The sequence below is a fragment of the Acanthochromis polyacanthus genome, chromosome 23 (genome assembly GCF_021347895.1).
Source record: "Acanthochromis polyacanthus isolate Apoly-LR-REF ecotype Palm Island chromosome 23, KAUST_Apoly_ChrSc, whole genome shotgun sequence".
Taxonomy (NCBI): domain Eukaryota; kingdom Metazoa; phylum Chordata; class Actinopteri; family Pomacentridae; genus Acanthochromis; species Acanthochromis polyacanthus.
Window position 1 is genome coordinate 10,147,663 of NC_067135.1, and position 12,352 is coordinate 10,160,014.

At 38.6% G+C, this 12,352-nt stretch overlaps 1 protein-coding gene across 7 annotated transcripts in view; it reads left to right on the forward strand.

Moving 5' to 3' along the window:
* Nucleotides 1-12,352, forward strand: part of kcnip4a (potassium voltage-gated channel interacting protein 4a) — a 137,491-nt gene that overhangs the window by 91,235 nt on the left and 33,904 nt on the right. The window lies entirely within an intron of this gene.

Sequence of the window (12,352 nt, forward strand, 5' to 3'; positions counted from 1 at the left end):
CATTTGAAGCTTTCATTTTGCATCCAACAGTCTTTGTAGGATGTTGACACTTCTCCACTTTGATGGTTAGTTTATTAAATTTGAATAAAATTAGATTTTGTCTGAAAGCCGCTTCGTCTGTGGGTTGGCTAACTTGTTTATCCAAATGAGAGGGAGACAGTGGAGGACTAAATGTCATTCAGCAGCAGATGGAACCTTGAGCACCTGGAACTTAATGTTGGCTGGAAACCGACTCAGTGACATTTGCTTTTCTTGTGTTAGCTCAGAATAAAAAGGATGAAATGCAAATTATATTGGGTAAAAGTTTGTCTCTTTTTAAGGTTGAGGAGTTGACCAAACTTACGTCAAAGCTTCGTGTTTGCTTCGGTTTCTCTTCCATGTTGCTTAATAGAGAAAAATCACTGAACCTGTGCCCACCGGTGATTCGTTTAGGTGCCATGCTGATTCTTTCCCACCAAAATGTGAATCTAATATTCAGGAGTTGAGTCTCTCTGGCGCTGAAGACCACCTGTTATTTATAGGCTGCACTCACTGTACAGCCTGCCAAGCTGTTTGCCTTATGGCTGGGCTTTCACAAGTGAGAGGCAAACAAATGTCTTCCATCCAGCCAGAATAGAGGAAGTTAGTGTTTGTGTTGCATTCAGATATTTGTAACATTTGCTTGATGTTTTATGTGATATCAAGTCACATTCACATGTTGGGATTATATGGCTTTATAGAAGCTAAAATCACACTATTACAAACCAAAATACAGCAATTCTTGCTCAGTGTTAAGTATAAACAGTGTAGAAGAAGCCAGAAACAAAACCAATTGCCTGCTAATAATCCTTGGAGAAGAAATAAACAAAGCTATATCCATCTATGAGAGGAAAAAATGCATTCAGATCTTCTAGAGCTGTTTTCAAGAAGGAAAGTTGTAATTTTTCTTTCATGTCAGCTGCTATACGACATGTTTCCTGCTGTCTGGAGGTGATGACAAGAAAAGAAGCAGAAACAGCTAATTAATCATGTGAATGAAACGTTCACTGTCAGAAAAAGGTATTTGCATCTCTAATTAAGCCAAAAAGCACCTCAAGCAGACATGAAAACTTTTTTGTTAATTTGAGAAAAGTTTTGCTTTTTTATTTTCTCTCTGTCTCCTAATATTGACTTTTTTAATACTTCAAAATGCACATAAAAGAGGGTTCACCCAGGTCAGAATAAGCTCTCCTTCAAAGATAGAAAGATTTTGCCCACAAATGCCAAACAAAACCCAGCGTATGTTTTATATATTGAGATTTCAAAATGTCGAAATTTACGAAATGTGAACTTGTGTACGAGAATAAATTCATCTGTTTATCAATTTGATATACCCGCTTTATCCTGTCGAGTGTCACAGCGCACAAGAAAATAATGTAAATATCGTAGTAAATTATTTTCTGATAGCGTTGCATTTTTCAAATCAATGCTCGACAGTAAAATAATGTTTTCTCTAATCAAGTAGTCCTGTGCAGCATCACAGCTGAGCAGACAGTGGTGTCCTCATAGCATGCTAACCACTTTGTGAGGTATATTTCTGAAGGGTTAATAACAAAAAACAACCCAGTGTGTTACTTTCTTTTTTCTGTGTAACTTTAAGATACTATATGTACATGTGTGTATATGAAGGATATGAGCTGATACATTGAATTTTACACATCTTCAAACTAAGTACCACCAGAAATCCTCCATCAGGCGGGCTCTATAGTATTATTGCATAAATAATGAGTGATATTTTATGAGACTACAGATTTTAGGTTTGGAATAAATATTTTAGCTCCGTGGAGTGCCAGATAAATTACAATGCCAAAAATTTCAATCAAATGACTCGAGGAAAAAAAAAAGGATTAAATTAAAAACATGTTGATTGATGTCTGGCATTTAGGAATTTTGCCTCCCAATTTTTAAATCGGCTCCCTGCTGGTCCATTATGAGACCATTTTGATTAAACATGCACAGTGTTTGATGAACAAATATGTCACACGCTGTTTAAAGTATGAATTTCTTTTTACCAGCTGTATTAGAAAACTTTACAGAAGGTGGAACGGCCTGATTATCGGTAATTTGATTGTGTTTTCTCAAATGGAAAGGAAAGTTATTTTACGCACCTGCTTCTTTACAAAGTGGATTGAAAGGGAGTTATGTTTTAGTGTGTGCATCTGGACACAGTTTGCCTGTGGTGCATTTAAAGCCTCTTAAAATGCACCCAACCTTGGAATATAAACATTAGTTTTCTCCACTTGAGCACAGTTTAAAGATATTTCTCAATTTTATGCCATTGATATGCCAGCAAAACTATTCAAATTTAGCCCAATCAGTGATTTTGACAAGGAATTTAAAGTTCCAAATGAAAGGAAAGATTGGATTTGATAAAAATTCAAATTTGAGATCCTTTTTTGTACAGCAATAAAACGAGATCTTTCCAAAAACTCTGATAACATGCTGTAAAAAGAAAGAAATTTGTACAACTGATTATTTCTCTGTGGTGCTCTGTCACTTGATGGCTTTTGGATATAAATAGACTTGCAACACAGCCGGACACAAATGGCTCTTTTCGATCTCTGTGCCTCTTGTGGTGGCATGACAGTGGCGTGCAAATAGTGCACGAGGATGTGACAGCTGACAAGGGCAACCTTAGATATTGCAGCTTTTTGCGAATTATGACCCTGATGAAGGTGCAGCTTTCATCAGCTGTGACTTTGTAACATGATTCTAATTATAAACGGTCCTAACCACACTGATATGTGCATTATCGCATATAATTTCCCCATCTCTGACTTCAAAAAGACAATTTATCTCCATGTATGAGGTGGAACTTGTTTTTGCGAGCCATCTGGGTTCTCTTATTGTGTCTGTAGAGCCACAGTTTATCCTAATGCATGCGTTGTTGCAGGTTTTACTTACTATAAATCCCAGCTGAGGTGACTGGGATGTGTTTAGGGATCAGGGTATGCATTCTGTGTCCAGTTAAATCACTCTCTGAAGCAGTGGGGGCATGGTGGTGCATTTGTAGAAGATGGAGCTGGCTTCATCATGGCGGTCTGTTGCTGAGAAAATTAATAGTTCTCATTCAGACTGTATGCTGTGTAATCACTGCACAGAGAACCAAGATGCACATGGCTTCCAGAAAAACGTGGCTTAGATGCAGAGAGGAACCTAATATTTCCCGATATGAATGAATAATGGCATTAAAATGCATTTGCATTATAATAATACTGTCTTAATGCACATGGGTGCTTTATGAAACGTGATTTCTTGCAGCAACAGACACTCAGTAACAGAAATGAGGGAGAAAAAAGCTTTGTCTGTGCCATGACACAGCTTTTAGACATAATGTGTTTTCTTGATATGTTGTTCTTATTATATCTTGTTGTTTTTATGGATAATAAACCAACATAAACCAACATATTACAATAGTTTGTGTACCAGAGGACCTGCCAAAATAATGAACCCCAAGCTAGGAACTTTTCCTGCATTATAACAGCCAAACACTGATGACGTATACATTATTTCCTCAAACAATACCACCATGAGCAGGATGTCAAGGTCCATTAGAAGCTCATAACTGTTCTCTGAGACAAAGGGCTCATTTTTATGTTGGTGATAAAGAAAAGAAAAAAGGGTTCTGAGTAGCAGCGCTGCCTGTTTGCCTGTGTACGGATTTATCGGTTGAACTTTCAACTTTGCTGCGTTTTACTGAAGCTCATGTGAGATTTTGCAGATGTACCAGCAGAGGGAAGCAAAGCTTACAGTCAGTCAGCAACATCAGCTACAAAAAAGAAAATGAATATAGAGCAGTTCTGTTGCGATAGATCAGATGAAATAACCAAAAACTGCTTCCTGATGTGTTATTTATAGAGTAGTTCTTATAAATACATCTTGCATGCTTAGAAAAAGTCCAGGAGAGTGCTTTACAACCACATAAAATCACATGACATTATATTAATAGCACTGTAAAAATGCACCGTACATTAAAATGTAGACAATAGCCCATGTAAAAGTCAAAAACCAAGAGCTAAATGTACAAAAGTAGCTATTACATGACAATATAAGTTTAAAGCAAAACATAAAATGCAGTTACAATCTGCCATGCTGAGTAAAAAGACGATTATAGAAGTAAATAAGGCCTTAATGTTCATGTAAGAAGCTGAAACTGAGGTCAAAATAAGATGTACATTCCTATTTACATGCTTTTTATTTACTTATTTTTTAACTGACAAGGATTATTTCACAGGTTAAGTATGGCATAGCTCAAAAGTTGTATTTTTTGCTCAAATTTAGCATTGCAGGTTTGATTTGATCGTATACAGTGTTCATTAATATTTCAAATGTAAGAAAAAGGAGCATAACAGTGAAGTAGTGTTTGAATACTACAAGTTAAATAAAGTTGATGGATGTTCACCTTGTGGCTCTTCTCCTACGAAGTCTTACGTTACCCGGCTGTCTCTTTTTTAATACTTGTACTGTAACTTCCAGCTTCTTATTGCCGCTCTAAACTAATTTTCACAATCTAGTTGGGTATTATTCAGTGAAGGAGTATTAAAAAGTCTGCAATTTATTATAATTTTTGATAGCAGCCTGGAGTCAGACAGGTATCAGAGGTATAATGTTGTGCTTTATAGCCTTCTGCAGAATTACACTCCGTTAGTGATGTTTCCACAGGCTTTAGCTTTACTCCATCATCAATCACGGCGATGATAAGGGAGCTGCCAGTGAGCTGTGAATTGTTTGAGACTCCTCCTTCAGGCACAATTGTAAACGAGCAGACTGGAGTCGGTGTAGTTAGTACAACTTGCTTTGCATTTTACAATTAATTTTGGAGGCATTGAATACATAAAGTAATGAATAGCCTACTTATCAATTATAAAGGAAGTATGATCTCATGTGCATCTTTGACGTCAGCTTTTCAAACTAAAAGCATGCAGCTTTACCTTTACCCTGCTTACCTATTGAAAGTGAAGAGAGTATATTTTAAGCCTCTTTTTCCTGCTTTACTTTTTGCTGCTCCATTTCGTGCTCCTTAGTGCTTTGCTTTGAGAGTTCAGAATTAGCTTTTTTGTACCTTTGAGCTGCCCAAAGAGCAAATAGCTGTTTTGGCAACCTGTCAGGAGTTTCATGCAGAGAGGCTGAACCCAGGATAAAGGAAGAGAGATTTGTTTTTTCTTTTCTTCGTGTTGCTGTTGAGAAAAACGAATTCTTACACTAGGTAAAAATACATATATGTAACCGCACATATTTAGGAGTGAGGAATCGTCTACTATAGTGTTATTCTACTTCTCCACAGTTTATATTAAGGTCTCGGTATGAAAGAAGCTGATATCGTTGCTTTGGTTTTCTGTCGTGATGCTAACACCACACGATGCTTGTTAGACGTATTAGGTGTGTTTTTTTCAAAAATAAAAATTACAAAAATAATTTAATTTTGCTCATGAATTAGTGCAATAAAACAGAATTTAACACTTTGCTTTGTTGCCAAACAAGCAATGAGAAGTCAGAATCAGAAGTTGCCATTCCAGAAATTTGATTGTAATATAACAAGATGATCTCTGATTGCAGTGAGGGCCTTGATAAATGCTTTGAACCTGTTTGTTCCTGCAAGCGAGTGACTAAAATTCCTAAACTGAGCTTTTCTGGTGGTGTTTGCATTTTAGGAACATTCTCACATAATCCTGCCACCTCCCTAAATAACACAATGCTTGTTTATTTGCCAATCAACCCCCAAAAATATGGTGCAATTTCGTGGTGCAAACTCTGGTGTTAGACTGTTTTCTGTTAACTACAAACGACTGCTGCATGTCTCAGAAGAATATATGAAATCGTATTTATTCCAATGAAGTTTTTTTTGGAGTTTTTGCTTCTTGAACCACAAGGTTCAACACATTTAAGTGAACTTACTGAAGTGATATTAAATTTTAATTCACTGTTTGTCTTTTGGGTCATTAAAAGTGGTGCTTTATTCTACTGGCTGCTTCTGATCCGTTTCAGAGATCTGTGGACCAAACAACTCCAATAAATTATTTCCTCTCATTTAACACTGTTATGGCAAGGGATGTCTCCACACAATTAACTAGAAATGAAGCAGGACTGAATATCGGAATATTTAGTTGTGAGATTATTAACACCTCAGCCAAAGATTGCCTCAGGAGCGCAGCTTGCTTTGAATATTAAGAGGATGGCCTCACTTGATGAAGGATTTTATGGTTTTACCATTTATCCTGGCTTCAGGGGTTAAAGTAAATAGTTTTTCCTGATTGAATAATCATGGATACAATAAAATAAGAGTATTTTTCACTGTAGCATGTGGTAGAGTTCAGTTTTTATGAGATTTGATCATCATTAATGATGGAGACGAGCCAAAAATCCTATTGGTTGGGATGTTTTTGAGAAAATGCAAAAGAATGTACAGTCCCAGCCAAGTGTCCTGGAAATTTTCTTTTCCCTGTGGGCAATTTAACTGATTTATGTCCAGTGCAGATGCTCAGTGCCAACACAGGAGGTTTATGTGGTGAAGTGGAAAGTAAGCAGACTCACAGTGCAGGATGTGTGATTTGTGGCCTTCATTTATCACTCAGCGTGTTTCTATTTGCTTAGCGAAGCTGACTTAGAGATTAATTTACTGGCACTTTGAAACAAGCAATAAGTCTGACTGGCAGTTATCAAGTTGGTAAAGCTAACGTGGTAGAAAAGCAGAAACACAGTCAGCTCATTGGTGTTCCCGTCCTGTCAAGTGCAAATAAAATATTCATTCATGAATTCACTTTGTTTTGAATCGTCAAATCGGGCTCTGCTTGGAAAGCCAACTCAGCTGTGCCATAAATGTTTAATAGTTTCAGTGTGATCTGGGTTTTCTATAAGGAACTTTGCACTGCGTGGGTCCAGAGTTGACCAAACAGGAGCCCCGCTGCATCAATTCACAAGTTCTTTAAGAAAAAACCACCTGCATCGATTTCCTCTCAGCACCCTTGTCTTGCTGCTGAACTGCACTCGTCATATCTCATCCTCTGGACAGTGGCTCCAGCCGTCCCGTGTTCTTGTCTCCCATTTTTATTTCGCCCTTGTCTTCACTCTTTTTACTGTCCCCTGCTAATGCACATTCCCCATTGACCTTTGCACTTGAAGTTGAGCTCAACTTGGTTCTGAAGGATGGCGCGCCGTAAATCGGCTGACAGGCCGGCCCCATGTCCCACTCTTTGCCTCCACGTGTTGCCCACAGTGAGCTGTCAGATAGCTAATATGGCCGAGTCACCGAGACAAGCGGGTCAATGTTATCAGCTCCTGCACACCGCCCTCAGCTTTGTGCGACTGTCCATTTGCAGACAATGCCATTGACTTTTTCCCTTTTGCGCTACCACTAATCATTCGGAATGAATCGGGCTGTTGATAAAAATCTTGTGGACTTGCTGTAAATAATAACGGCTGTCGTTTCTTGGGAAAATGAATGGCTTTCACTTGCAGGCTTTTACCAACTTTTAAACTGAGCTTGTAGCTGTTGTCTGGGGTTTTGCGTCTTCCCTGAGCCCAGAATTTCGGTTCCCTTCAGGTGGTGGTACTAAATTAGAGTGGGAAGGTGGATGTTAGCAGTTTTTGATCAAGTAGCTGCTGCTTGTGATCCATCAAACTAATGTGTGGGTGCAGAAAACTGCGTGTCCTAGACATAGTTATCTTTTTTTTTTTTATACAAAGCTATTGATGGAAGCAGCAATTTTTTTCATAATGTACAGGGTTATTCAAAAAGAATAAACTGATTCACTATGCAATATTTTAATAAGGAAAAGCAATAGAAAACTCCAGCTAAGTCGCAAGTATTCTGCTCACAGTCAACTTTTATTTCCTGTTTTACAAGTGTTCAGTGGGGCCACCACCTGCAGCATGGGCAACATCAATGCCATAAGAGAGTTCCTCCCAGACTCATATCAGCATATCATGATCCACTGAGTTGATCGCTGTTGTCATTCGATGTCATTCAATGACCTTCAACATCAAATAAAAGTTGATTGTGAGTAGAATACTTGTGACTTGGTTGGAGTTTTCTGTTGCTTTTCCTTATTAAAATATTGCGTAATGAAATCGGTTCCGTCTTTTTGAATAACCCTGTATTAATGTGGCAGTTATTGTCTCAACTAACTGTTCAAGTTAATAAAATTAGAGCATAAAATTGCCAAACTATTACTAAGTTGAATTGTAGATGGATGATTCGATGGATTGATTACTGCATTTATGATTTCATCTCCAATGTCATGCTTATGCATTTGGCGTAAAGGTGATAACAGGGTTTTTAAAAAATCAACTGATTGCTTCTAAAAGCGCAGCTTGTGTGGGAGTTTACCTCCCATCTATCTTTGAAAAATGACACGACTATCTGCAAATACACATTCATTAGAAGCTTGAATTCAATACAGAGAGTGACAGGGTATCATAAGTTCCGATGTCTTGGTACTTTTTCTTCCATTCGACCATTTTTGTCGATATAGAGTTTAAAGGGTTGAAAATTGGAAATTCCCCAAAATGCATTTGTGCGCACACACCTGGGAAAGTGAGCCAGAGTCCACGCAGTTAGTCCTCCATATCGGAGTCACATCATGGCACTCGGCGGTTGATTGCACATGCTGCTTCGCTGAGGGTTGCCCTGGTTCACAGCTCATAATTGCCTTCCCCTTCACAGGCGCCGCCTCGGTAAATATGACAGCCTCATTTTAATGTGCCTCGGAAAACACAAACCCAAACACTAATGCTGCTTTGCATGCCTGAGCAAATCGCTGCAGGTGTCGCTTAATTATATCACCCACTTGTACCCCGAGCTGATCTGTAAACAGCAGGACAATCTCATCTTCGCCTCTGTGCCCGTCCACCAACCGGCGTCGCTTTGATTGATGACGGCTACATCGAAGCCAGTTTCCCTTCTGCTGGTCTTGTACTTTTACAGAAGCTCGCCGTGTGCTTCAGGCAAAGATAACACTTGTCCAATACTCAATAGAGATTGTGTTCTCTGGGGCTGTTTGCCATGCTCAAGGTGGTGCTGTGTCAAAATAAAATTACCAATATAAATCCAGGGGTTGTTAGATTCTCAGTAAAGACTCACTGAAGTTATTCAAGCACTTGTTTGGTTTTGTCACAATTTATTGTTCTGCTGATTACCTAATATTCTAAAGGCTTTAAAGAGAAATTATTACAGGACTCTCACCTTTAACTGCAAAATGCTAGTGAAAAATTTGAAGTATTTTTGCAGGTCGTCTGGTTCTGGATGTGCTGTTAAAATGTGGAAAATATTCCCATAAAACTTGACAATTTCAAATCCAACCTGAAGACCCATCCACTTCTTTTGAATCAAAGCTAGTTTGTTTTCCTGTTTTTCTTCTGTGTTCTTTTGATTGTTTTATTTTCCTGGTTTTTAGTGTTTCTGTTTGCTTTTATCCTTTCTACACTGTGTGCTTTTGCTCGCTCGCTTTTATCGTTTTCATCATTTGTTTCATGTGCTTTCGCCTGTGTACTCTGTAAAACGCTTCGGGCTGCCTTTGGGTATGAATGTGCTCCGCCTTGCATGCACAAAAAGGCTTTTCAGTTTGTTTTTCTTCTCCGTAGTTGTGTTTAACATACAAAGACCGATTCATTGACCTGTACCACTGGTCGTGTCCTCCGTGTCCTCTCAGCCCGGACATAAAGAGATACGATCCTCCCTTTGTGAATACAGACGATGGTAATTGGCAAAACATGTGGCTGGAATGAGTAAGAAAAGATGTGTAATCTTTTCCAAGATCAGTGTCTGTCTGTCTACAGAGGCAGAAGAACAAAAAGTCGTCATTCAGACTTCTGTTCGTTGCACAGATAAGAAATTTGGACGAAGATGTGGCAACTTGCCAGACTTGAGTGCAGTGTGACATTTCAGTCTTGGTTCATTGAGAGATGCTATCCAGCAGAGGTTATGGAGGTTAGACAACGTCTTTGTGAAGCCCTTCAGTCAAGTCATGATGGCATGTGGTGATTAGGATGGTGTGAGCGGTCATCAAATGATTGGATTTTTTCTTTGTGGTGACATCAAAAGACACCAAAAAGAATTTGAGTAGTTCATCACAAACATCTGAAAACATTCAGCCATGTAGAAAATGTGGTAAAAGACCAATTTCAAAAGCATGAATGTCATTACCAGTGTCATTTTTGCTAGATTTTAGTTCCAGTGCCAAATTTTATTAATGTATTTGCCTGACCTACATGAGGCCACAGTCTTCCGTATGATCACAGTGACATTTGTGCAGCAAAGTAGATCAACCAGAAGCAATGACAGCCTTGTAATTTTCAGTGATACGTCTTTTATACACATTTAACAACAACAATAACCCTGTTATGTTTTGGACTTAACTCCAGTCAGTTGTAACCACTGAGATAATCGACTTTTATGACTGTAATTGAGACAGAAGCATCTTTATTGCACTTTTAATCCAATACTGAGTCCCCTCGTGAGTTCCAAAGTTGTAGCGCTTTCGGCCCCAAACATCACTATATCAATATTGTTGGTAGCTCTTCATAGAAGCATCCTTTTTTCTTATACTTTCCACAGCTTTGATTTTCTTTTTCCAATTTAGACGTGATGTAATTTTGTCATTTTAACCTTCCAACACAAAACATGGCTGTCAGGTCCATAAACGCTGAATTCTTTCGGTTTTCCATCTGTCAGAGCTGCCATGCTGTAATGCTGTTAGAGTGGCGATTGTCCAGAATGTGTGTGACATTAATTGAACAAGATGCGGGGTGTAATATTTATCTGTCAGCGCCGTCGATGGAATCATGGCTCTGATAATAGTAGATGGATGCTCGCAGCTTCAAAATCCCCACCGCTGCTTTTTTATATCTGCCTGTCAACCACGCAGCTTCAATAATTTATTGTTTGGAGATAGTATCTCTATGCTGTGGAAAGGTTGTGATTGAACAGTTACTCCTAGATGTTTTATTAACCATTGGTCTGCCATGGGCCTGTTGGAGCACCGAGCCATGGCAAGGAAAGGCCTTAGGCAGTGCATCTCCTCTGACATGGGAAAAAGGGGGATACATTCAGGAAAATGAAGCCTCCACTGGCTGTGATTGTGGCTTCACTGATGTAGTGCCAGTTCCCAGCCCAGGAGATGCTGAAACATCCAACTGTTAGGTCAGCTGATAATTAATACATTGTATATGACAGCTGGCTGATGCTTTGAACTTGAGCCCAACCAATACTGCATTTTTAGGGCCGATTCTGATTTTTCTTCCGTATTGACTGATGTTCTTTGGTATTTTTCCATAAGTCATTCCGCCTCAATTGTTTCAAAAGTCCACACCTGACCATGTCATATTTGTCAGATTTTGTCTGTGCATATGTATGTTATTAAGTACAATGGGTAAAATCTGGGGACGTAGGGAGATTATTATTAAAAATTCTAAAAGAAGGTGGGGTTGATTTTTGTGTAGCAGTTAAATCCGCATCCACTTACTTTAGGCAGCTTATGGGTTTTAAAAACAGGCTGCAGACACAACTGTGACTTAATGTCGTCTTTAAAGTTGATCTCATGAACATGCAAGCAAACAGTTGCTCATTTACACACCCGGCAGAACAGAGCAACATTTGGAGTTGTATTTCTGGCTACCTAATGAAACGGCATCTGGTGTTCTCTTTGTTTATCTCTGCCAAACCTGCGGAGAAAATATCTGGCTGTCTCGCTGCTAAATGTTCCACTGTGTTCACAAGCCAGGCACTAAGTTTGTTTGTAATTTATTGCTGCACTGTTAGACAAAAGTAGATTTTTTTCACAGAAAACAATTGCCTGCTACCTGTGAATATGAGTCTGAGTGTGGACAAAGCCAGTAAGTCTGTAAAACCAAAAGAAGAACCTGATAGATGATAAAATACTCAGTAGAGCTAAAAGATGCTACAGAGTTGGGTGGTAGTTCTCTGTAGGTGCATGAATATGAGAGCTGGGTTTCACATTTGTATTGCTGTGATCCACTTTGATGAAAGTATCTATATTTGATACTTTTCTCTTCTCACTTGTGGTTTGGACAATTTGTGGTTTGGATAATGTTTTCCTGCCTTCCATTAGTAAGACAAAAAAGCATCTCTAAGTTAATGTTGGCCAATAACAATGGAAAACCCATTTATAGTGACGACTTGAGGACAAATGACTGGAAAAAGCAAATACACATGCTAATTTCCCATCATTTTTAGGATTTTACAGGAAACATACATGCATTGTCTAAAAATACACATTTTCATTGCCAATTCCCTCTGGAATATACAGACAGACTGACTGTATACTCCCCACAATACAAAATAATCCTTGAAATGAGTCCTCTATCGTATTTCCACAGG